This window comes from Cupressus sempervirens, chromosome 7 (genome assembly GCF_028749045.1).
Source record: "Cupressus sempervirens isolate cs-2001-9-10 chromosome 7, ASM2874904v1, whole genome shotgun sequence".
Taxonomy (NCBI): domain Eukaryota; kingdom Viridiplantae; phylum Streptophyta; class Pinopsida; order Cupressales; family Cupressaceae; genus Cupressus; species Cupressus sempervirens.
In genome coordinates, this window is record NC_143124.1 from 914,726,810 (window position 1) to 914,752,389 (window position 25,580).

The 25,580-nt window shown below is 33.8% G+C and overlaps 1 non-coding gene across 1 annotated transcript; it reads right to left on the minus strand.

The window, feature by feature from the left end:
- Nucleotides 1–17,923: 17,923 nt before the first annotated feature.
- Nucleotides 17,924–17,995, minus strand: TRNAV-UAC (transfer RNA valine (anticodon UAC)). The gene has a single exon. It is a non-coding gene; the product is annotated as a tRNA-Val (tRNA).
- Between the last annotated feature and the right edge of the window lie 7,585 nt (nt 17,996–25,580).

Genomic DNA, 25,580 nt, shown 5'->3' on the forward strand with positions numbered 1-25,580 from the left:
AAGGTACCAACTTTCTTTTCTTATAAGAAAATCTTCAAACACAAAGGAAAAGATCAAGAAAAATAACCCTTATAGTATGCATAGAATTAAAAATAAGAGAGAGACTACAATGAGTAGATAAATGTAAAAGATAAAATACTTGTCTACACATCAAGATTCAGGAATTATCTTCTTCGATTATTTGAGAATGGAACATCTCCCCTCTAAAGAAGGTTCAAGTGGGAATGAAATGAGAATGGAACATCTCCCCTATAAAGAAGGTTCAAGAAGGAATAGAACATTGACTATTATTCCCCCCACAATGTAAAATTTCCACTCATTCTTATATCATTGAACAATTTTGTATCAAATATGACAACTCCTTTCTAAGTTCCATCTTTCCCTTTTCATCCATTGAAGGTCAAAACATTCATTTATCTTAACAGTAGTAGAGAACATGTCCTTGCATTTTCTCAAACTCATCCATAATACACCAATATCTTGATTGAGTATGATTGTGCCACATGAATGAATCTATACATCTAGTTTTATTCATCAAAGAGAGACTTATAGATGGTTCAATTATATTCTTAAAGCTTCATTAACATCTTACAATAACTCAAAAATCTTTTGTTCATCCAAAGGTGTTTGTTTGATCTTTTGATTAAACCTATATTACATGTTAGGATTAAACCACGAACATAAATAACAATTACATGCAAAGAATTTATGAAGTATGTATAGTACTTCCTTGAACAGTCACCACAAACTAACAATCTCCCACTTGGGGACTAATCAAACTCCACACTAGACAACAATCTTCCACTTGGAAACTGATCCTGTAGCAATACCACTACCACATGGGGCTCCCACTGGATCAAACCATCGTGGACTTTGTTGTTCTTTTATTCTTGTTTAGTCGAGAAGACCAATTGAAGATGAAGAAGATTTAAGATTCTCCCTTGTTACTAGCTTTGTAAACATATTTTTTGGATTTTCATCTGTATGTATCTTGTCCAACTTTAATTGTTCATCCTTCAAAACTGACTGAATGAAATTGTATTGCAACTGTATGTGTTTGGCCTTTGAATGTAGAGCTGAATTCTTTGCAAGATGAATGGCACTCTGACTATCTGTAAACAAATCATTATTCTTTTGAGGGTGTCCCAATTCTTCCAAGAAGAACTGAAGCCATATCATCTCCTTGGCTGCCTCTGTAGCAGCAACATACTCTGCCTCTGTAGTGGATAAAGCATTAACCTTCTGTAACCCAAAAAACCAACTCACGGTTGCCCCACCAACAGTAAAGACATAACTTCTAGTACTCCACCTAGTATCAATATCTCCTACCAAATCTGAGTCAACATAGCCCTATAAATTAGTAGTAGAGCCCCCAAAGTGTAAACACTTATTGGATGTTCCTCTCAAATATCTAAGAATGCACTTGATTGCATTCCAATGCTCAATTCCTAGATGACTCATATACATGCTAATGACTCCAACTGCATGTGCAATATCTGGCCTTGTACATACCATAGCATACATTAGGCTTCCTATAGCTGAAGCATAGGGTACCTTGGACATCTTATCCTCTTATTCTTATGTCTTGGGACACATCTCCTTAGTCAACTTCAAATGACCAGGTAAAGGTGTGCTGACAGCTTTAGCATTCTCCATAGAGAAATGTTGCAACACCTTCTCAACATAATCAACCTAAGATAGCATCAATTTTTTGTTCTTCCTATCTTTGCAAATCTTCATACCAAGGATTTGTTTTTCTACTCCCAAATCCTTCATAGAAAATGCATGTGCTAACTGGCATTTCAACCCCTTAATATGATCCATGTTAGACCCAGCTACAAGCATATCATCAACATATAAACATAAAATAATGTAGTTTTCATCATCCAACCTCTTAAAATAAACACAATGATCATAATGACACCTACAATATCCATGTGCATGCATAAAACTATCAAATTTTAGATACCATTGCCGAGGTGCTTGCTTCAAGCCATATAAAATTTTCTTCAATTTGCACACTAAGTTCTCCTTACCTTTGACCTCAAATCCCTATGGCTAAGCCATATATATCTTTTCATCCAAATCACCATGAAGGAAGGTTGTTTTAACATCAAGCTACTCTAAATGCAAATCTTCAATAGCCACAATACTTAAAACAGTACGGATAGAAGTTAATTTAACAACAGAAAAAAAATATCTCATCAAAATCAATGCCCTTTTATGTGCAAATCCTTTTACAACTAACCTAGCTTTAAATCTTTTCTTAACTCCATCCTCTTCTTTTAACCTATAAACCCACTTATCCTATAAAGCTCTTTTACCTGCAGGCAACTTGCATAAATCCCATGTCTTATTCTTCAACAAAGAGTCTATTTCATCTTTCATTGTAGACTCCCACTAAATCTTAGTATCCACCTACATTGCTTCATCATAACATTCAGCTTCACCAACATCAGTAAGTAAAATTGAATACAAAGAGTGAGAAAATCTTTTTGGAGGTCTAATTTTCCTTGTTAACTGTCTAACATTGACCGGTGTATGTGGTATTTGTTGTTGCAGTTGTTGCACATCATGAGGAATGGCTAGAACATCATCTGTTGGAGTATCATCCAATACTACATAATCATCTTTTTTTTTCTCATGTTGTTGCAATAGATCTTTGCACAACACTTTCTCATTGAATATGATATCCCTGCTTCTTACAATTTTATGATTTTCAAAATCCCAAAGCCTATAAACAAATTCATTAATGTCATATCCAACAAATACACATTTCTTTGACTTAGCTTCTAGCTTGGTTATATTTTCAGAATCTATGCGAGCAAATGCTTCACAACTGAAGGTTTTGAGAAAAGAATAACTCACCTTCTCACCAGTCCATGCTTCCTCCATAATAACACAACCAAAAGGACTAGAGGGACCTCTATTAGTCAAATATACAACAATATTGACAGCCTCCACCCACATGTGTAATGGAAACCCTTCATGCAACCTCATGCTCCTTACACGCTCCATTATAGTCTTGTTCATGTGTTCAGCCACTCCATTTTCTGTGGAGTTCTTGGAACAATTTTCTATATACGAATACCATTAGTGGAGCAATAATCTTCAAATACTTGACTACAATACTCACCACCATTATCAAATTTGAGACATTTTAATTTCTTACCAATCTCATTTTCAACCAAGCATTTCCATTTCTCAAAATTTTGAAATACATCAGATTTCTTTCTAAGGAAATAAACCCATACTTTTCTAGTTGTGTCATCAATAAATGTAACATAATAATAAGAGCCACCAAGGGAAGATACTTGAGCCGATCCCCATACATTGGTATGCACAAGCTCTAATTTCTCCTTTTTGTTTTCCTTCCCAGTATTCACAAAACTCACTCTCTTTTGTTTTCCATACACACAACTTTCATAGAGATCCATATTAACACATTTCAGACCTGGTAAAACATTCTTTGAATGAAGTACTTTCATACCTTTCTCACTCATGTGCCCAAGTCTATCGTGCCATGGAACTGTATCAGAATCTACAGTAGCTATTTGTTCTCCTTGCTCAACTGCTGCAACTGTTCCTGAATATTCATTTTTCTCTGAAACAATTAAAGTAGAAGGAACAATATGACCTGTACAAAGATATAAGTGCCTACTTTCACACCTTTTGCTACTACAAGGGAACCTTTTGAAACCTTCCATTTTTTATCATTAAAATTAACTACACAACCCTCATCACTGAGTTGCCCTACTGAAATTAAATTCATACTAAACCTTGGAACATATCTTACCTCATGTAGTAGCGAATGATTCCCATTCTACAACTTAATCTTAACTTTTCTCTTTCCAACAATCTGATAGGGTTCATTATCCCCCAAATAAACAAGTCCAAAATCCCCTTGGACATAATTAATGAAATAACCTATGTGAGGTGTAGCATGAAATGAAGCATGAAATCTAAAACCCATGAATCATCAACACTTTCTAAAGATAGAAGCAAAGCATCCTCTTTGGATTCATTACTTACCACATTTGCCTCCTTGTCTCCATTTGGTTTATCCCCTTTATTTTTCTTTCGATTCCACCAATCTTTCTTTTTATGCCCTGGTTTCCCACAATACCGATAGTCATTCAGTCCTCTTGATTGAGACCTCCTCCCCTTTGACTTTTCTCTTGATTTCATGATTTCCATAATTAATTCATCTCTCAGTCGTTCTGCCTCTGCTTTGTATGTTCAAAGCACTTCCTAACATAGATCCACCTGAGGTTTTCCTACAAGTTTCCTCACTCAATATAACACCGATCACATCATCATATTTTAGGGTACTAGATCCAGGAATATAATTACTCACAACCATTACCAATCAATTCCAACTTTTAAGCAAAGAACAAAAAATCAAGAGAGTCCTAATTTCTTCATCAAAATTGATACCCACAGAAGATAACTGACTAGTAATAATATTAAACTCATTTAAATGATCTGCAACAGATCCACCTTCTTCCATTTTCATATTAAATGAATGCTTCATGAGAAATACCTTGTTTGAAGTGGAGGGTTTTTCATACAATTTCACTAGGGTTTGCATCAACTCTTCTATTTTCTTTGATTTTATAATATTAAATGCCACCAATGGTGCCAGGCATAATTGAATGCTTCCAAGTGCCTTTCTTTCCAAAAGATCCCAATCGTCATTTGACATAAATCCCTGATTCTTGGTTTTGCCTTCCAATGGCTTCCATAAATCCTTCTGATAAAGATAGTCTTCCATTTGCATCTTCCATGACTAAAAGTTCTACCCATTAAACCTATCAACCCTCAACTTACCCTCATTTGCCATTGCTCCCACTCAACCACGAGACTTTCCTATAGAGGATAATTGAAAAACAACTAGGCTCTAATACCACTTGTTAGAATTAAACCACAGACATAAATAACGCTTACGGGTAAAAGCAGAAACTTGTGTCACCTTTTATAAAGAAACGTGATATCAGAATGTGACAGTTCAATATTAATGACAAAAAAAATGGTATTTGTGTTTAAAAAATGAAGATGATGTAAACTGATGAAATGTGTAGAATTGTATGAATTTTATGCCTACAATTTTTATAATTTTTTGACTAAAAATTTATTCATTTTATTTTATTTTGAAGTCCCTTTTTTAACTGTAAAAAATACAGGATGTAGTTCTCGTCAAACAAGCATGTGTAAATCATATTTTTTTGTTCTGATTTGAAAATATTTTATAGATAACATGTATAGCTAGTGAACAAAAAAAGAAATAATTATTTTTGATGTATATTTTCTTTGTTATAAGTACTCAAGTTCGACCTTGTCAGAACCCAACATTTTTTTTCTCCCGTCAAAACTTCCCTATCAAATCTATACCTTCTTGAAAAAAATTACATATTCATGAAGAGGATTCTCTCCTCTAGTGATAAATATAATTTTTTTAATTTTTTGGTATGATTTACTATTTTTTCTCATTTTTTGAGAGAGCATCTTCTGAAATGTTGAAATATTGACTTATAATATTTTGAGATTATAATATATTATAACTAATCAAAACACTCAAAAATTTATATAATGATGATATCAAATCTGAGATCTAGAAAAGGGTATTTTTAGTTTTTGAAAAAAATTGAGTTTTGATAGAGAAATGAGATTTGACCAAAATAGGTTTTTGTATCACAAACGGTGACACAGATCTGTGATTTTACCCTTAGATGCAAATATAAACAATATCAGAAATAATAGATCACACAAAAAAAGAACACAAGACACTAAGATTTAACATGGTTCACCCAATCCTTGGGCTACGTCCACCAAACAACAAGTCCGATCTTATTACGATCCAATGATTACAACCTGATTACAGTCTGTAATCCCTTACAACTCAATATCATCACAAGAACCAATTTTTGCATCACCACTATGAAACAATCCCTAACCCTAAGCCCTTTTATACAAGTATTTTTATGCCACTTTAGGGTTACAACATGTCGGCCATATGTTGGCCATACGTCGACCACAACATCGGTCACGACCCAAAAAAATAATTTTAGGCCGTTGCCTCGAACCCCAAAGAATTTATGAAATATGTACAGTACTTCCTTGATCAGTCACCATAAACTAACAATCTCCCACTTGGGGACTAATCAGACTCCACACTAGACAACATTACACACATCTTGCAATCGATGTATTCCAAATTTATATCATTAGTGAATCCATTACAATGTAGTTTACTCCCTTTGAATTAATACGATAAGATCACTAAAGGTTGACTGAAACATATCCTCTATATGCTCCCTCTCTTTTAGGGTTGTCTCAAATGTCATCCTCTTTATAATTCTCAATATCCATCTTTTTCTTACAAGAACATAATCAAAGGAAAAGAAAAGATTAAGGAAAAAATATAAAAAAACATAAATAGTGAGTAGACATACATACATACATACATATATATATCTATATATAAATATATGTGCAAATTTTCTCCAACATATAAACATATTAGATGAAAATAATAATAATAATGTCCATACCTTATCGGGCCCATTACCTTAGACTTCACCTTTTAAATATGACTTTACCTTTATAAATGGGACTAGGTGAGTTGGGGTCATTGGTTGCAATTTGAAAAGTTATGTGACTTTACTTTGTTCATGCTTTCATGTTAGTTGGTGATGTGGTGGATAAATGGTGACTGAATTGCTATGCACATTAATTCCCCATCCCTTTTTCATACACTCCTACTCTTACTTCATCTTATCGGTGCTAACTTCAATGCTGACTAGGATTTGTTTTCCTTTTCTATCATGGCATATTTTCCTTGTGTTCGACCAGCAATTTCTCTTTCATCTGATCATCATATTTTGTCTTTAACAAATATCCACTTTATTATGTTAATATGTTAATCACTTACTTTATTTGACATCTCCTGCTCTCTCATCCTGATGATGGATCACGTAGTGTGATTCGAAACGTTGATGACAAAAATCTCCACACAATCTAATCCAGAAACTGATTAACATAACTAAGATGGATTGTGGAAATATAATCGCATTAAATATCCACTTTTCTATGCATGTACCTTACAATAAGTGGTGTTTGGTGGCATGCATGTCACCCTTTTTATTTTATTTTTTATTATGGTGATACATGGGAGGGTTCCCCTTTAATGATAGAAACACAATTGGTTATTTAGTGGGGCCAAGCCAAAAGGAGGGTAAATCACATTAGGCATCAAATCATATTCGTGTATGACCACCTCAAAGACATAAGACCTACATTGCACATTTCCAAATGTCACACACGAATATCTTATCATGACTTGGCAAAGGTCTCAATTGAATTTTTATTTGTGTCTGTTCAAACTGGCATCCTGAAAAACACAATAAGGATTTAATTTGTAAACAAGTAACGTGACTCCTTGCTCATTATCTGTAGTTTTTCCCAGATGTGGATACCACCAATGTGGATGCCTATTGTGCATTTTCCTAGCATAATTCTAAATCATCGATGCTCTGTAGACATTTAACAATACTCATCTATTACCAGGACTCATATTTGTTAGATTATTGCTTGGTTTTCCAAGGTGGTAGTATTGTTCAGGTTGCTTGGAAAGTTAAGTCATATTTCAAGATTCTTAACACAATACTCGACAATTCCTATCTCTCCTGTGTCACTCTTTCAAACTTCCCAACTCATATTTGTATCGATTCCTATCTTCTAGCCAACAATAGTTATACCATTTAATATGTGTTGAACATTGAATTTGCATAGATGCAAATCAATCAATTTTGTAGGTTGCATTTATAATTTGTTTTTCATCAACTTACTTATTTCTCATATTCACATTGATGTGAGTACTAATTTTCATTTTCAATAACTTGTATTCAATATATGAAGATTCTAAAAACAATCATTTTTAATGGTTGGTCATTTTTAAAAATTGTGGCTGGTCTTAATTGGATGATTAGATGCTTGTGCTTATGAAAATAATTTGGAATTCGGTCATTTTTCTTTGTTACATTTGTAGTTGGCTTTGGTACCAAGTTATATTTTAAGGATCTCTGCAAATGTACTAACAGTGCCATGATATTGATTGTCTTCACATGCAAATGCCAATCTCTTATAAATATAAGAGTAGGAGACATGTCTCATGAAGAGACATGTTTCTATGATTAATCATTATTAGTTAATATATATTAACAATATAAATAACAATATAACATATGTATTATATATGTGTGTGTGTGTGTGTGTGTATTATATATATATAATACATATAATACACACACACACACACACACACACACACACACACACACACACATATATATATATATATATATATATATATAATACACACACACGCACACACGCACACACACACACACACATATATATAATACATATTATACACACACACACACATACAATAAGGATTTAGTTTGTAAACAAGTAACATGGCTCCTTGCTCGTTATCTTTAGTTTTCCCCAGATGTGGATACCACCAATGTGGATGCTTATTATGCATTTTTCTAGCAGAATTTTGAATCATCGATGCTCTATGGACCTTCAACAATACTTGTTTATTACCATGACTCATATTTGTCAGGTTAATGCTTGGTTTTCCAAGGTGGTAATTTGGAAAGTTAAGTCATGTTTCAAGATTCTTGACACAGTACTCGACAATTCCTATCTCTCCTATGTCACTCTTCTAAATTTCCTAACTCATATTTGTATCGATTCCTATCTTCTAGCCAACAATAGTGACACCATTTAATATGTGTTGAACATTGAATTTGCATAGATGCAAATCAATCAATTTTGTAGGTTGCATTTATAATTTCTTTTTCATCAACTTACTTATTTCTCATATTCACATTGATGTGAGTACTAATTTTCATTTTCAATAACTTGTATTGAATATGTGAAGATTCTAAAACAATTAGTTTTAATGGTTGGTCACTTTTAAAAATTGTGGATGGTCTTAATCAGATGATTAGATGCTTGGGCTTATGAAAAGAATTTGGAATTTGGTCATTTTTCTTTGTTACATTTGCAGTTGGCTCTAATACCATGTTATATTTCAAGGATCACTACAAATGTACTGACAATGTCATTATATTGATTGTCTTCACATGCAAATCCCAATCTCTTATAAATATAAGAGTAGGAAACATGTCTCTATGATTAATCATTATTAGTTAATATATATTAATAATATAACATATGTGTGTGTGTGTGTGTGTGTGTGTGTGTGTGTGTGTGTGTGTGTGTGTGTGTGTAAAATAAAATATATAAAATATAAAACATGTATAATATAATATAATATATATAACATATAGAAGAAGTAATACAGGAGATGGCTGACTGGTGGAGAGCAGGAATGAGGGCAGTTTCGATAAGTAAGGCAGAGATTTTCAGCAACCTCAAAAGTTTGAACCATTTAGAAGGCATGAAGGTTTGAACTACTAGGGTAACATAAATGGGACATGGCAGGGGGGAAGGAAGAAACTTTCAAAATTAGGTTCAATGGAAAAAAGTGGAGTTGCAAGGTGAGGATGGAAAAATGATGGAACAAGAACTAGTTATTATGGACATAGAAGTCATCCAGTGTAGTAATTCACATCCTTTGATTTGGGGGGAAAAGTGGACTTTGGAGAGATTTCAAAAAGAATGAGGAAACCACAAGCAATGGAAAACTAGGAGAAACAACAAATTGAGGAACAAAAAATGGTAAGATGCACAGTGGAAAGGGTAGCGTTAGAACAAGGTTCTATGAAGGTAAAGAAGGATTTATTGGAAATTAATGCTTTCTCTTATTAAATGGGGAGGACCATGACCTGCAATAGGAAAGATAAAAAAGTGGTGTGATGAAAAGTGGGGAAAGGTAAAAGACTTTAAAACTCTAAAGAATGGGTTTTGCATGGTAATAGTGGAATTGTCGCAAGATAGTGATTGGATTTTAAATGGTGGGTCATATTTTTTAGAAGGTTTTGGTTTTTATATGAAATCATGGGTACCAAACTATGACCCCACAAAAGAAATAACAAAACAATTTAATATCTGGGTTGGTTTGAGAAACCTCCCTTAAGAATACTGGAACAAACATTGTTATAAGATTATAGGCAATAAATTGGGGACATATGTTAAGGCTGTGAAAATGGTTGATATGGAGACTTTAAAAATGTTCCTGAGAATTTGTATAATGTGGAATGACTTCCATCCTATACTAGAAATGGTTGAGATTTTCTCATAAGGGGAAGTCTGGAAGCAACCTCTATCAATAGAGGAAGGACTGATGGTGTGTGAGCATTGTCTATGTGAGGACCAAAAGTGTAAGCAAGAGGGGTGACAAAAGGGGAAGGAGGATGAAAGGTTACTCAATAGGGCAATAGTGTTGGTTGAAGCAAAAGCAGGGATGCAAGAAAGGAGAGAGGAATGCTCAAGAGTGTTTCTTGCTGAAATGGAAAGCATTATGATCTAGAAAACTGAAGAAAATAATGTAAGAGATAGTGAGAAGGAAGGGGGGAAGAAATGGTGAATGAGCAGGTTGTGTGTTTAGGAGAGGAAATTTCTAGGAAGGTGTACCAGGAAAGAGATGGTGAGAAGGAAGGGGGAAAGAAATGGTGAATGAGCAGGTTGTGTGTTTAAGAGAGGAAATGTCTTGGAAGATGTAGCAAGAAAGTTAGGAAGAGATGGGAGTTGAAGGTAAAGTTTAGAATACAAATATGGAGGGAAAAGTGGGTAGTTTGGAGGTGCAGTGGATGGTTTGGGAAAGAGCACAGGAGGGAGTTTTTAGGGTAAGAGATGATCCAATGGACTTAGTTAGTAGAGACGAATCCCAAAATAATAGAAGGGGGGTGTGTAATAAAGAAGGTGGGATTGAGAATGACATAGTGGTGCAAAGGGACAGTAAGGTAGAGGAAGATGATAGGTTTGTTATAGAAGGGAAAAAAGATAGATGTGAAGTTGAGGTCTTCACAGACATAGAAATCTTCCCATCAGAAACCTGAAAGGGTTCTCAGGAGCCTCTAGCTTTGATGAGAGCTCTAATGAGGAAGCACTTGATAGGGAGGAGACGCTGGAGGAGGATTACCTAGGTTTGGAGAAGATGATGACCCTATAAGAAAAAAGGACCTTAGCATAATAAAAAAGAAAGCATCAAAAAGTTTAGGTGGACAAAAGTCAAATAAGAGGAATTCAAATAGCAATGCCAAGTCAATGCTTTAATTCAAATAGTAGGGAGTGTAAGAGGCCAAAGTAAGCTAAAGACATGAAGGGGGGAAAACCCCTCTTCAAAGGGATGAAGATCCTTTCATGGAATGTTAGGGGTTGTAATGCCCCTGACAAGCTTTGCTTGACCAAGAGAGGCCTTGATCAAGTGAGATCGGAAGTAGTTCTTTTTTAGGAAACAAAGATAAAAGTGGAAGATGTAGAAGGAGCTAAAAGGAAATTTGGGAAATGGAGAAGTGAGTGGGTAGCAACAAAAGGAGATTCTGGTGGGATTTATGTGCTATGCAAGGAAGAATCAGTGAGTGTAGTTGTGATGCAAATGGAAGGGAATTGGCAATGGCTCAAGGTAAGATCAAAGCAACTTGGGTCAAAATTTAATGTAATCAATGTGTATGGATTAGTTCAATGTAAGGGGAAAATGGTGCTATGCAAATCTTTAACAGAGGTAATGGAGGTCCTACAAGATAAGATTACAGATTTCGGTGGTGATTAAAATGCCATTCTCTATCCAGGGGAGAAAAAGGAGGAAGAGGATGGAGATTGGCTAAGTAGGAAAACTTTTTCAGCTTTAGCGACAAATAATGGGCTCGTGAATATCCCCTTTAAGCAAGGTAAATTCACATGGAATAATAGAAGACTAGGTTCTGTGAATATTGCAAAAAATTTGGATAGATTTCTCTTGCGGGGGGGGATTAGACATAGGTTGAATGGATGGTGAAAGTGGAAATATTACCTATCCATGGATCAAATCATTTTCCAATTAGTCTAAGAATTTAGCAAGATTGTTCCCCAGATAGACGCCCTTTTAAATTTGAAGCAATGTGGTTAAGGACAAATGGATTTAAGGATTCATTAGAGTAGTGTTGGAAAAATGCCCCAAAATATGAAGGGAATAAAGCTTTTATTATGCTTAAAAAGTTGTAATATATTAAAGGGAATTTGAAGGTCTAGAACAAGGAATCCTTCCAAAACATTTTTAAAAAGAAAGAAGAGTTGGAACTCTATTTAAAAGATTTGAATGAAAGAATACTCTTGCAAGGAATGTAAGAAGGGGACTTCTTAGAAGAAAATAAGTTGAATAAGTATTAGGAGGAAATATTATCTAGAGAAGAGGTGTATTGGCGGTAGAAATCTAGGGAAACATGCCTAAAGGAAGGAGACATAAACACCAAATTTTTACATAACTCAATCAAAGTGAGAAGAGCACATAATTAGATTTTCTCAATAGTAAATACTAAAGTGATGATGGAAGATGAGCCTAAGGAGATAAAGAGGGAGGATATATCCTTTTTTAAAGACAAGGGTAGGTTAGAGGAAGAAGGTGGGGAGATAGAAGATGGAGTCATGGACTGTATTCCTCATTGTGTTTTAGAGATGCAGAATACAATGTTGTGTGCAGAAGTTACTAAAGAAGAGATAAAGATAGCTTTGTGGGGTCTAAGGATAAAATCCTAGGACTAGATGGGTTTACATGAAGCTTTTTTAGATTCTTCTGGGACTGCTTGGGGGATGAAGTTTCAGAGGTGGTTGAGGAATCTAGACAGGTGGGGTTTGTTTTACAAGACCTGAATAATACCTTCATAGCTTTAGTGCCAAAGAAGGAAGCATGTCAGACCTTTGAAGAATTTAGGCCTATCTCTTTATGTAATATTGTGTATAAAATCATCTCCAAAGCAATTGTAAATAGATTAAAGTTGGTTTTAAGTGAGGTGATTTCGAAGGAATGGAGTGGGTTTGCACCAAGGAGATCTATCTTTGAATGTGTCATAATAGCTCATGAAATGATTCATTCCATCTGAATAAAGAAACTTAGTAAAATGATGGTGAAACTAGATATAAGGAGAACCTATGATGAAGTTAATAGGGGATTTCTTTTTAAAGTGTTGAATAAGTTTGGTTTTAATGTATTTTGGATAAGATGGATTAAAGGTTGTTTGAGTTATGTCAGGTTCTCGGTGTCAGTTAATGTCAGTCCCCAAGATTTTTTTTTGAGTTTGAAAGAGGAATTAGACAAGGGGATCCTCTATCTCCCTTTCTTTTTATCATTTCAGCTAAAGTTCTAGGGAGATTGGTTTTTGTAAAGAGAAATAGAGGCCTTTGGAAAAGTGTGAAAGTGGCTAGAGGTGTGGAAGCTATATCCCACTTTCATTTTGTGGATGACACCTTCTTAATAGGGGAAGCTTCGAAGTAGGAAGCCAAAAGGATGAAGATGACTTTGGAGATGTATGAGAAAGTTTTAGGATAGAAGATTAATTGGGAAAAATCAAAGATTTTTTTCTTTAATGCTCGTCTAAGTAAAAAGATGGAAATTTGTAGAATTTTAAATATAAAGCAAGGGTTACTACCAAGTAGATATTTGGGAATCCCACTATTCCAAGGCAAAAATCAAAGTAAAGTTTGGAAGAGTTTAGCATAAAAGTGTTTCAAAAAGATGGGAGGATGGAAGGGTAAGTGGCTGTCATCGGCAAGAAGAATTTTAATGTTAAAATCAGTAGTGTCTGCATTCCCAATTTTCTCAATGATGTGTCTTAAATTTCCAAAGAAGGTAATAAGTAGTGGGGAAAAAAAAATGCATAGGTTCTTTTGGAGTGAAGCAGGGGAATGTAAGAAAATCCCTTTGTTAAAATGATAGAAAATATACAAACCAAAAAAGAATGGGGGAATTGGAATTAGAGATTGGAATCTTATGAATATAGCTTTAAGAGCTAAACTAGTGTGGCAAATGGTCACGGATAAGGATCATATATGGACAAATATTTTAAGGGGAAAATATTTTGATTCTGATAATGGAACAAGGATTTTAATAGTCCAAAATCCCTTAAGAGGATCGACCATTTGGAACTTTATTACTTCATGTTGGAATGTTATAACAAATCACATTTCATGGGTGATTGGGGATGGTAATCAAGCAAAGTTTTGGGAGGATTCTTGGAATGGTTATAAGGCTCTAGATGAAGAATGTCAAGATGAAGAATCGAAACAAAAATTATGTGGTTTGTGGGGGGAAGTTAGATTACTTAATTGAAAAGGAAGGTGTTCTTGGTAAGTTTTGGGAATGGAATGGCCAAAGGGTAAAGGACCTCTCCCAAGGGCAACAGTAAACCCTTAAAAATATTTTCTCTCGAAGGAAAGTTTGTTTAATTGCTAGAAAGGACAAGATAAGTTGGTGTGTTGCAGCTTCAGGAAAGTTTTTTGTATGACTGGGCTACGAGTTAATTGCAAATAGAGAGGATGTTAGTTTTGAAGGGGGGTTGGGGGGGGGGGGGGGATTTGTGTTGGAATAAGGAGATTTTTCCTTTTTCCTCGTTAGCTATTGAAGGCAAAATTTTGACTAGGGAAAGAAAGAAAAAATTAGGATTTCAAGGCCCAACTAAATGTGATGTGTGGTAAAGAGGAAAAAATGGTGGATCATCTATTGTTACAATGTGAGGTAGCTTCGAAATGTTTGAGTTATATCCAAGGTAAGTTGGGATGGATAAAACCATGGAGTCTCTCTTTAGTTGATTTCTTCATTTTTCAGGCCAAGAATGAGTAAAAGAAATATGTTGGAAAATCTATGGAGGATAAGCCCATCAATTGTAATATGGGAGGAGTGGAAGGAGAGAAATAGGACAATCTATCAGTAGGTGACAAAATCTATGGAAGAGCTCTTGAGAAGGATTGACCACTCTATTGAAGAGGTGTTAAGTGCAGTGATTTTTAAGAAGGATTTGTTAAAGAGTGTTTTTATGAAAGAAGATACAGACATCTAGTATAAATGACCAAGGATCAAAATCAAATAGGTTGGAGCTTTAGGGAGGGCTAATTCAAAGAAATATCATAGAAAAATGCAATGTGGAAAGCTCCTGAGGAGGGATGGTTGGAGGTAAACTTGGATGGTGCTCCGATGTGCATAGTGATAGATCATAAAGGAGAGACTTTAAATATAGGGGCAAATATATTACCAGATGACACTAAAAATGAAGTTGAATTCCAAGAAACACTCTTGGCAATTCAATGTGCTATGAAGGTGGGTGGAATGGGGGGGGGGGGGTTGTTAAAGTTATTGTGGAAGGAGATTCCATGGTGGTGGTGCAAGTGATAAGAAAAAATTAGATCTCAGCATGGCACTTAAAAAAAAATTTAATAGCTATTAGTGACGAGTTGAAAATGTTGGAGGATATTAAAGTGTGTCATGTGTTTCAAGAGGCTAATGGGGAAGCAGATCAACTTTCAAAATGGGTGGCAGATCATTTGGTGGAGGGATCAAAGTGTTTTGAATGGTGTAACTATTGGTAGGGAGTTTGGTGTGATGATTGAAATGAATAAAAAATTCAAATTTAAAATGTGGTGTTAAATGACCAAGCTGAGGATGATGACCAAAAGGATAGTCTAAATAGAGTAAGGAGGAAAGATTTGGGTGATTTGCAATAAATGCTTGCATAATGAAAAAATGGGATAAAAAACAAAGGACAAAATGATTAATTGATGTGATGAATGGAATAGAGTGAGCAAATTGAAATGATATAAAGCAGTCAAAAAGGTAAAATTTAACAAACTTGAATAGAAAAGTGCAAATTTAGTGAAAGTGATAGAAAAGGAAATTCTAGAAGGTGGATATGGAAGCTACCTTCACCTTTAGGATGACTACACAATAGAAGGTACTTTTCAGCCCAGTTCAAAATCAATGTTTGTGGTTGCTACTTCAATGTCCCTCACAAGGTGTTTTGAAGGCGGTTAAGGGAATAGTGGGGGAATTGTTCCAAAATTCAACCCACCACTAGAAAATTAATATGGATATTGCAGCAATGGTGATGACACAGGGACTAGAATTGGCTTTCTCTAAAGAAGAAGTGGAATGGGTGATGAAGTCACTTTTCCCAAAAGATTTGATTATTGGAATTGACTCCTTGTTGGAATGGTATGGTCGGGGAAGGGTTTCAACTACAACGAGTGTTATGCAGATGAAGATGAAGGGGAAGCTCAAGGAAACATCAGCTTCATTTGATGACCAACTAGGGTGGGCAAGGAAGCTTACAAGGAAAAAATAAGAGCAGAGTGGCTCAGGTTGATGGAGGAGATTCATCTTTTCAAAGAAAGGGAAGGATGAAAGGTAATAGGGTTCTCGGTCTCCCATCCAAGACATCAAAGAACTACAAGAAATAGGAAGAAAAGAATGGTGTGAAGGTTGTATTCTCAGTAAAGGAGAAAGGTATAATTCAAAGGGTGACCAAATTTTTGCCTTTTGCTTTTTTTCTAGTTTTTCATCTATGAAAACTAGAGAAGTGTCATCAAAATTTTGGGGTTTTCAAAAGTGAGTTTTTGAAGGGGTGAGCCTCTACTAAAGTGTTGGTGTAAACACGTATTCAATATTTACACTTACTTAAGTTTACTTAAGTTAATGCATTATTTTATTATTTTATTTTGTGAGACACTTAGGAGTTTGCGCACCTTTTTGAGTTGTCATGTTGACAACACAGGAGTACACAACTCTATTTTAGCACATGGTTTCTACAACACTAATTTGCATGTCACACCCTTGTAGGCTTATCCTCTCATCATCGCACTTCCATGTTTAATGGTGGATAGCCCATATCTGGTGGACATGTGCTTGGTTGTATGACTTATCATGATGCTAACTTCTATGCATTCTAGATGTATCTCAGAGGCCTTTATATACAGGTGCTCCTAGTGTACTCATAACATGGCATATTGAATATATCATCATTATGATCATACTCTCTCTTTCTGGTGAAGAGTTGTGCTTGTGTTTGAGTTCTTAGTTCCTGGGTGAATTTTGTCCTTAGGCAAATTCTTACATGGTATCAGAGCTTGGAGATTTTCTCATCACATAGTCGTTCAAGACCACTTGTTGCTTCAACACCTCTACCTGAATCTAGAGTACTGCAAAAATTGGGAGAGTCTAGAGCTAGATTTGACCTCGCCACTATGTCTAGAACACTAAATCGGTGAAGATCAACTATAAACTTGGCTACCTTGGCCCAAAGTTGATTGTGAGGCAATTTTTTTTTGTAAATCAGACCCTGGAGGCCCCGATTTGCAGTTCAAGTATGGTCATTTGCAAATCTCATTAATTCAGTTTTGGATCTGTATTTTTTTCTCTGCTTTTTTAACTACAAATTTTTGAAAAAAAATTTTCCCTTCGCTCACCCGACAGAGAAATTTTTTTAGTAAAATCGAGTAGCACTAGTACAAAAACAACAATATGTGACTAAAAAAATCACTAAATTTTGTATATATGTGACTAAAATCAATCATGTGACTAATAGTAGTTAATATCCAGTCATTTATAACACTACTAAATGATTTTAGTCACTTATTTGATCACTGATTTCGATCATCAATTTAGTCATATTTAATGGTATATTTAATCACATATCTAGTTGTATATTTGATAGTTGATTTAGTCACGTACTTAGATGTGTATTTAGTAGCATATTTAATCACATATTTAGTATATTTGTATATTTGCTCATATATTTGGTATTGTATTTAGTAGCATATTAAATAGTATATCTGGTCACATATTTAGTAGCATATTCAATAGAATATTTAGTCACATATTTGATAGTGTATTTAGTAGCATCTTCAATAGTATATTTGATCACATATTTAGTAGCATATTCAATAGCATATTTAGTAACATATTTCGTAGTGTATTTGGTCATAATAGGGCACGATGGAATTGAACCACCATCCTCTTGCTTGTAAAGCAAATGCTCTTCCATTGAGCTAGCACCCTTTAAAGAATACATAATAAATTATTATTTGTTTCATTTCATTCTCAATATAGCACCCAAAAGGTTATGGACCTATAGTTCTTGAAATAGGGGTAACAAAGCAATATCCAATTAGGCTGATAGTTTAAAGGCTCCTTTTATTTCAAAAAATAATTCGAGTTTGTCAAACTTAAATTAGTCAGAGGAAAAAGGAACTGGGGTAATGGATTTTAAATTTAAAAATGGTGTCCAACTTGTTATTAACAATGTAGAAGTGCATGTAGTGACTAGAAGATTGCTTCAAGTGTGTCATCCAAAAATACACTTTATACTAGATACAGTGTCATTGCCTTAATGACACTCTAAACTAGCCATTGGTATAACACTCCATTAATAGATGAAAAGCCACCAGTCATAAACAGATGAGTCATAAAAACCACACATTGAACTCTTCATAATCCATACCATCCATGTACCTATCAAAACAAGAATGTTTGCTTGTGCCTTATTTTTACGATTAGCCACTCTAACAATTTCTACAAACTTAGACATTAACACTATTAATGAAATGAGAATATTTACACCACAATAAATAATGCAATCGAATAATATTCTCAATGCACACAAATAACAATTTCTAAAAACTTAAATGTAACACTAAAATACAGTGAGACTATTTATACATCACTAAATAATGCAAAACAATGTTTTCAGTGCACCAACTTCAAAATTAGCTGAGATCATTCACAAAATAAAGTACCAAGCTCTATAAAGTTCACAACAACAAATAGTCTGGAACTGGACAAGGATACAAATCTCAAACTATGTCGTTTAATCCCAAAACAATATCCAAAAAAAAAGTCGATAAGTGTTTACGATAAATATGCAAATAAATCCCAATAAAATATCACATAAGAATAGAAATCACCAAGCAAGTGAGGCAATGATCTAGTAGTATAGAAGAGTTATTTAAATGTTGATGATGGTTTCAAGATGTATTTGGCCTTGCTTTAGAAGATAGTGAATTTGCAATAGTGCAGGCTACACCAGTAAAGGTTGGATGGCAGTGAGTTCTGAAAAAGCTTGGCTTCTCATGTAAAACTTCTAAGTCTTGAGAGTATTCTAAGTTGTCCATGTTGCATTCTCCACATGATTAGAAAACAAAGTAGCATGAGTAATTAATAGTTTATCAAGTCTGGGAAACACAAATGCACCAAGTACTTGTTGTTGTTGTTGTTGTTATTGAATTTATTATGCACCACCCTTCCCTCCACCCATTCTTTGTCCTTGTTGGCTTTGCCTCTGTAATTGAAACGGTAGCATAAAATTTTGCATCTATGCCATTCTAGGGTGAATGCCAGGTAGCAACTATTATTGATAACCAAAACCTGCAAGTTGCAAGGAAGTACAAGAATCGAGAAATTTCTAGCCAAAGTAACTCCCTGTGAATCAAAATTAAAGTACTACCCATTCCATTTATGAGCCTATGGAGGAATTAGGCTATGAGGATTCAAACCGTAGAATAGTTGTTGTAGGGAAAGCATTAGAGCACCACGATGATATGGTGATAAACTAGTTGGTATTGTAGGAGTAACTCCAATAGGAGCTCTCATCTGAGAAAATTGAGCCTAGCATGACAACAGATCAAACATTTACATTGTTTGCAAGCAATTGAATCTTTTTTGTATCTAGCAAATCAATATGGGCATCTCAAAATTTCTACCACTACAACTCTACATACTTGCAGTCTCCCCCTTCTCTCTAGTTTTCATTGAGCCAATGCAACATAAAGAGAATTTCTTTCAGCCATCTTTCCACTCATCTCAGCAACCTACAATTCATGACAAATACATCACATTCAAAACCATGCCATGCTCCAGTGGATGGAAAATAGGAAAATATGGTTAGATACTATGAATTCAAGCAAAATATCTAACATGATAATAAATAACATCTTACAACATGCATGGCTTCTTATGGAGAAGAAAAGGCCACAAACCTGAATCAGTTGCTCTGACCTTGGGGGTCCCTCATAACCTAAAAATAGTGGCATAATGTTAAGAAATTAAATACACAAATAAGTAGAATGTTTTGCCATGAGAAGCTATAGGAGCTGAATTTAACGACAATGTAATCCACAAGAGAATAATAAAATGAGAAGAACCTTAACAACATCATAGTCATGAGAAGACATACCTTGCAAGATGTTATGGTGCCATATTTTGAAAATAGTTCTCTTAGCTTTTCATCATCAATGGAATCATCCAAATTTTCCAGATACAAATTAGCACCCTGAAACTGTTCAAAAATTGAGAGCATTTTATGCAAGGATGAGATTACTACCTTCTTCCTTCTAGGGTCATGAATTCTTTCCAGATAGTGGATGCATCTGCACGCTGTTACACGATGAAGAATGATAACTAATTATTGTTAAAAAAACAAATGACATTAAACAAATTGAAAAGTACCAATCGCATCTCAATAAAGCTATTAGACCATAATATCACTACTCTAACATATCTTAGTTTCTAATTTTCATATATCCAAAATGTTTGAGAAATAAGACAAACAACTACCAAGAAACTGAATGTCACTTGAACATAATACAAAGAGAATATTGAGAAAAACTAGAACCAAGTTACAAATTTGTATTGATAAGATGAAACATGTTTTGTTATTGTAAATTCATTTACTGTACAATACTTTCATTAACTAGTTTTGTATTATCAAATATGAAGATCTTAACAAATAATATATCATTACATCACACTAACAACTAAAAAATCTAACTATTGGTACAACATAAAATTGCATCTGTAAGTAACTAAAGAAAATTATGAGTTAACAAAATAGTGTCAATGAGACATAAAGCTTACCTCATTAGCAATGGAATAATTAGCACCATTAATGGCATGACGAGTTGCTCATGCAATACCTTTCTTTTTCTTAATAATGTTTCAGGCTTTCCTTCAAACGTGTCCCTCACAATAGTTGCTTATGTGTCTGCATTAAGCATTCCTCCAGCAGACTTTTGACTGAGTCTAATTTTACCGTCTTTACTTGATGTAAGATTCATTTCATCTATTGAACCCCACTAATCAATATTTCCTCAAGGCCTTCCAAATTCCATGCTAGAAAAGGATTTTTTAACATCCCCATGTGGCACACTGACAAGATGAAATTGATGAGGTGAACAACAATGTAAAATAGTTCCTCAGATTGGTGAAAAGCTTGACATAAAAATAGGTATAGAATTTGCAATTTCTTCATTTCAACAAACTGTGGCATAATTGTTGATCATTCCTGGTATCGCTTAGCCTGTGCAACAACTATAAGATTCTTCATCAATGTAGATGAGACAAAAATGTACAAGTCCCTTGACATTGTTTAGAGTTTAACTTCCTTAGTAGAACCGTTCTTGTGGCATAAGCTATAAAGTTTTGTAAAATAATCTAAATAAATGTAATATTAATGCATATCCATACTTCGTAATGGACTAGACTTACATGTCTATAAGTTTTCTTCCTTTCTCTAAATGTGACACTGTACAATATAGAGTGTGCTCGGACTTGATAGCTAGGAAGCCATTTATCTTCAAGTTAGATTTTGACGACACTGCCGTCCTATCAACTACAGGTTCAACCACACTTCTAAAAGGGGAAGTTTTCTCAATATTGCATTCTACCCATAATAAATACCTTGCAATGTCTCGATAACGTTAATTATGCAATGCATAATGAGAAAAGGTAAAGCCATGATTTTAAATAGAAAATCACACATTTATTACACATACACAGTGGATTTATAATTAATGATATATTAAATCTTGTATACACCATTTCAATGATCAGAGCTAGAAGATAACTATATTATCTACCTATAATTTCTATATAGAGAGAACTTTTCACATTTTAAATTTCCATACTCTATTAATCCTCTACTATATGCATGGAATGGGGTTGTCACAATATGAACAAACTATCTCATGAAACTGAACCAACAATCCTAACTATTTGTGGATCTTTTCAAGTAGAAATAATTGGTTGTCTTGTTAAGAGGCATGTGACTGTTGTATTAGTGAGTATTATGGATTTGGGTTTGAAGTAATTGGTAGGTGTAAAATCATCCTTATTCCTTAACCAACATGGGATATTTGGAATGGGGTATTGTCATATGTTGTAGTTAAAGCTGCCATTCTAAACATGAATGCAAAATATGGAAAATAAGACAAGGCACATGAACTATTTGACAAAATGCCTCAAAGAAATGTGGTCTCATGGACTCCAATGAATTACTGGATAAGTACAAAAAGGGATTTGTTAAAAAATATTTGGAGAATTTCAAGAAAGTGCAGTTGAAAGGTGTAAAACCAAACTGCTCAACCTTTGTTAGCATTCTCCTTATCAATGCCAAATTGGGAGCTCTGGAAAATGGTGTCAATTTTATAGAAAAAGTAGTTTCTAATTAAGAGAATTATTTATTCCCCTTAAGTACTATACAAGTTTGTGGTCTATTTTTGGTTTGATTTCTCTAGTGCTAAATGTATCATTCTTGTTTTGGTTGCTTCAATATCTGTTTGAGTGACCTCTATTTTTCCACTATTGACTAGTGCACTCTACTGCAAATTTTGGAGGGAACTAGTGTTCACTAATTTGAGTATAGCAGATATAAAATAAACTTTGAAGGAGCTTTAGAAGCTAGTACATCCTATTACTAGAAAGATGTTTTTATTCATGTCGGAATGACTTGCAAACCAATTTTGTTGGGATTCTAATTAGAATGTTTAGAATGATTTGATTGTTATTACTTATGCAACAAAATGTTATGGTTAAATTTCATTACAGATATTTCATAATTCCCAAGTATGAGTTACTAGAAAAGTAGTGGGATGAATTGATGTTTCTCTCGAAGATTCCAAGAGTACCAAAGATTTGAAAAATACAGATAAAGAGTCAATCTTTTGAGAAGATCAAGAAACACACTCTTGCTGGAAAATAAATATAATTAGATACATTCATCACAAAATAAGAAATGAGATAATTTACTATATTTAAATGTATCTATAAACTATCTAATAAAAAATCAATCAAATCCAACCTCGATATCTACACCTCTAACAAGATGTTGCAATTCCTCTATAAAAGCTCATAACCAGCAAAAAATTTTGCAATTGAAGAATCTGAATTAAAATAATTACTATAAAATCTACTAAATCATGTGTATTATTACCTGATGATGTATGGGTTAAAATGAAGTTGTGGAAGTCCCCCAAAGTGTTGTCATTGTTGTGATTGATGATACTAGTTCATATATGGGTTAAATGATATGAATTGAATCCTTGGTGCCATTTGGATATAATATTCCTTCTTGAAAGTATATTTTAAGATATTCTTGCATGGAACTTCATGGTTTTAATTGCTATGGCTCAAACAAGAACAAGATATGCACAAAAAAATTAGGAAAATGCAACTACTAGGTGTAAAATCAAACAAAAAAACATTTTGCTAGTATCTTACTTGTTTGTGGTCATTACGAGTTTTTGAATAGCGTATAGATGTTCATTGATGTATACTAAAAAGAGAATATTAATTCAGACATAAATTTTGCAAACTTTGTGTTAAATATATGTAAAATGCAAAATTCATACATGATGTAAAATATGTGGAAGCATAGCCATGATAGGAAATAAACTATTTAACAGATATCTCAAAAAATGTAAGAAGATTGTGAGGAACATAATTCATTTAAGTATGAAGGGTGTGAACGTCATCATATGTTATAGTTCAAGGTGTCCTTGTAGATATACATGTAAAATATGAATATAGAGATAAGACTTGTGAGTTGTTAAAGAGCTATGTGAAACACAAAGTTACATAAAAGGGGTGTAAACTATTTTTTGAAATGTAGGAAATGATTGGATCATGGACAATGTAGGCCAATGGGTTAACATGTGTACAAAATATTAAAACACACACATGACACCTGAAATATTTGAGATATCTCCTTGAAACCAAATATATTGTGAATTGTAAGAGACGCATAAAATAGTATGTTGATTTGTCTCCAAACTTACCAGTGCACATTTTTCAATGCACTCCAAGCCAATACTAATAAAATGGTATGTTGATTTGTCTCCAAACTGACCAGTGCACATTTACCAACATACTCCAAGCCAATGCTAAATGGAAGCCTTAGAGCAGAGTATTCAAAATGTGAAAGCATAGATAATACAAATCAACTATTTTATAGAATGTCATCTTATTACATATGTGACAATTGAATATATTAATGTATTCTTGGATTGAAGATTTTGCTAACTTTTCAATATTTGTGATAGAAAATATATTGTTTTTATTAACAATAGATATGTGTAAAGTCCCTAATTAGGATTGGAGGTTGAGTATGATTGTAATTAATACAATATATCTTCCTTAAATGAGTGGGAATGGGGTTTCATGTTGGTTTTTATGTTTGATCATCAAATTAATGTCAAACTATATACGAATATCAAGAGTCAGAGTCAAAAATTTACTCTCTATTTTATGATCAGATTATAGTTTTATGACATTGAGAATAATTATGTTTACAATACTAAATGGAAGTCCTTTGCATTCATGAAACATTATTATTTCAATATACAATTCAGAATTATATTTTCTAACTAGAACATTTAGAATATATCATTTAATCATATCCAAATCCACATGGGGATGCAACATGTTCCAATTACTTACTTGTTCCAAGGATTCCCTTTCAACTCATATTGACATACCCAATGCCCTTTGATCTGTTAAGAAAAGATAAGGATCATTTAAGGAAATCCTCTAACTTTATGAAACAATATTATTTCTATATACAATTTAGATTTATATTTTCTAATAAGAACATTGAAAATATATCATTTAACCATATCCAAATCCACATAGAGATGCTACATGTTTCAAGTACTTACTTGTTCCAAGGATGCCCTTTCAACTTGAATTGACATACCCAATGCCCTTTGATATGTTAAGAAAAGATAAGGATCATTTAAGAGTTGTAATAAAACAAAGCCAACAAATGACTACTCCAAAAATTTTGCCAATAAATTTTTGATCTATGGAATAGACATCTATAAATTCATATGAATGTTAGGAATGTGCTTACCTATATTCAGAGTGATCATTAAATTTGGCAATACTTTTTAGTTTATTGCCTTAGCTAGAAATTGTAATGTGTACTTCCAAAAGGTGATTAACTCCAGGAATACATACATCCATATAGAAAAATGTAAGAGATGTGGTTATAATTAAGGATAATTTCAAATGATTCAGTTTTTGTAATGGTTGACAATTTGTCTTCTTAATAATCGGCTGGTTTATCTTCTATGTTGTGTTGCATGGTTTGGTTTGTTGACATGTTTTGAACCATAGAAGCCTAGTCTAGATTAGTGTTATGTCATCCATTACTAGTGCAAAATTCCTTTGCATCATGTGTTGAGTTGGAGAATGTCAATCATGTGGAGTAGAAAGTGATTTAATAGCCACATGATCCTCCTTTCTAATACTAGACATGATGCAAGCATCCTAGGTTGCCTTGTTATCCTGCTCATCATTGTTCATTCTGCAT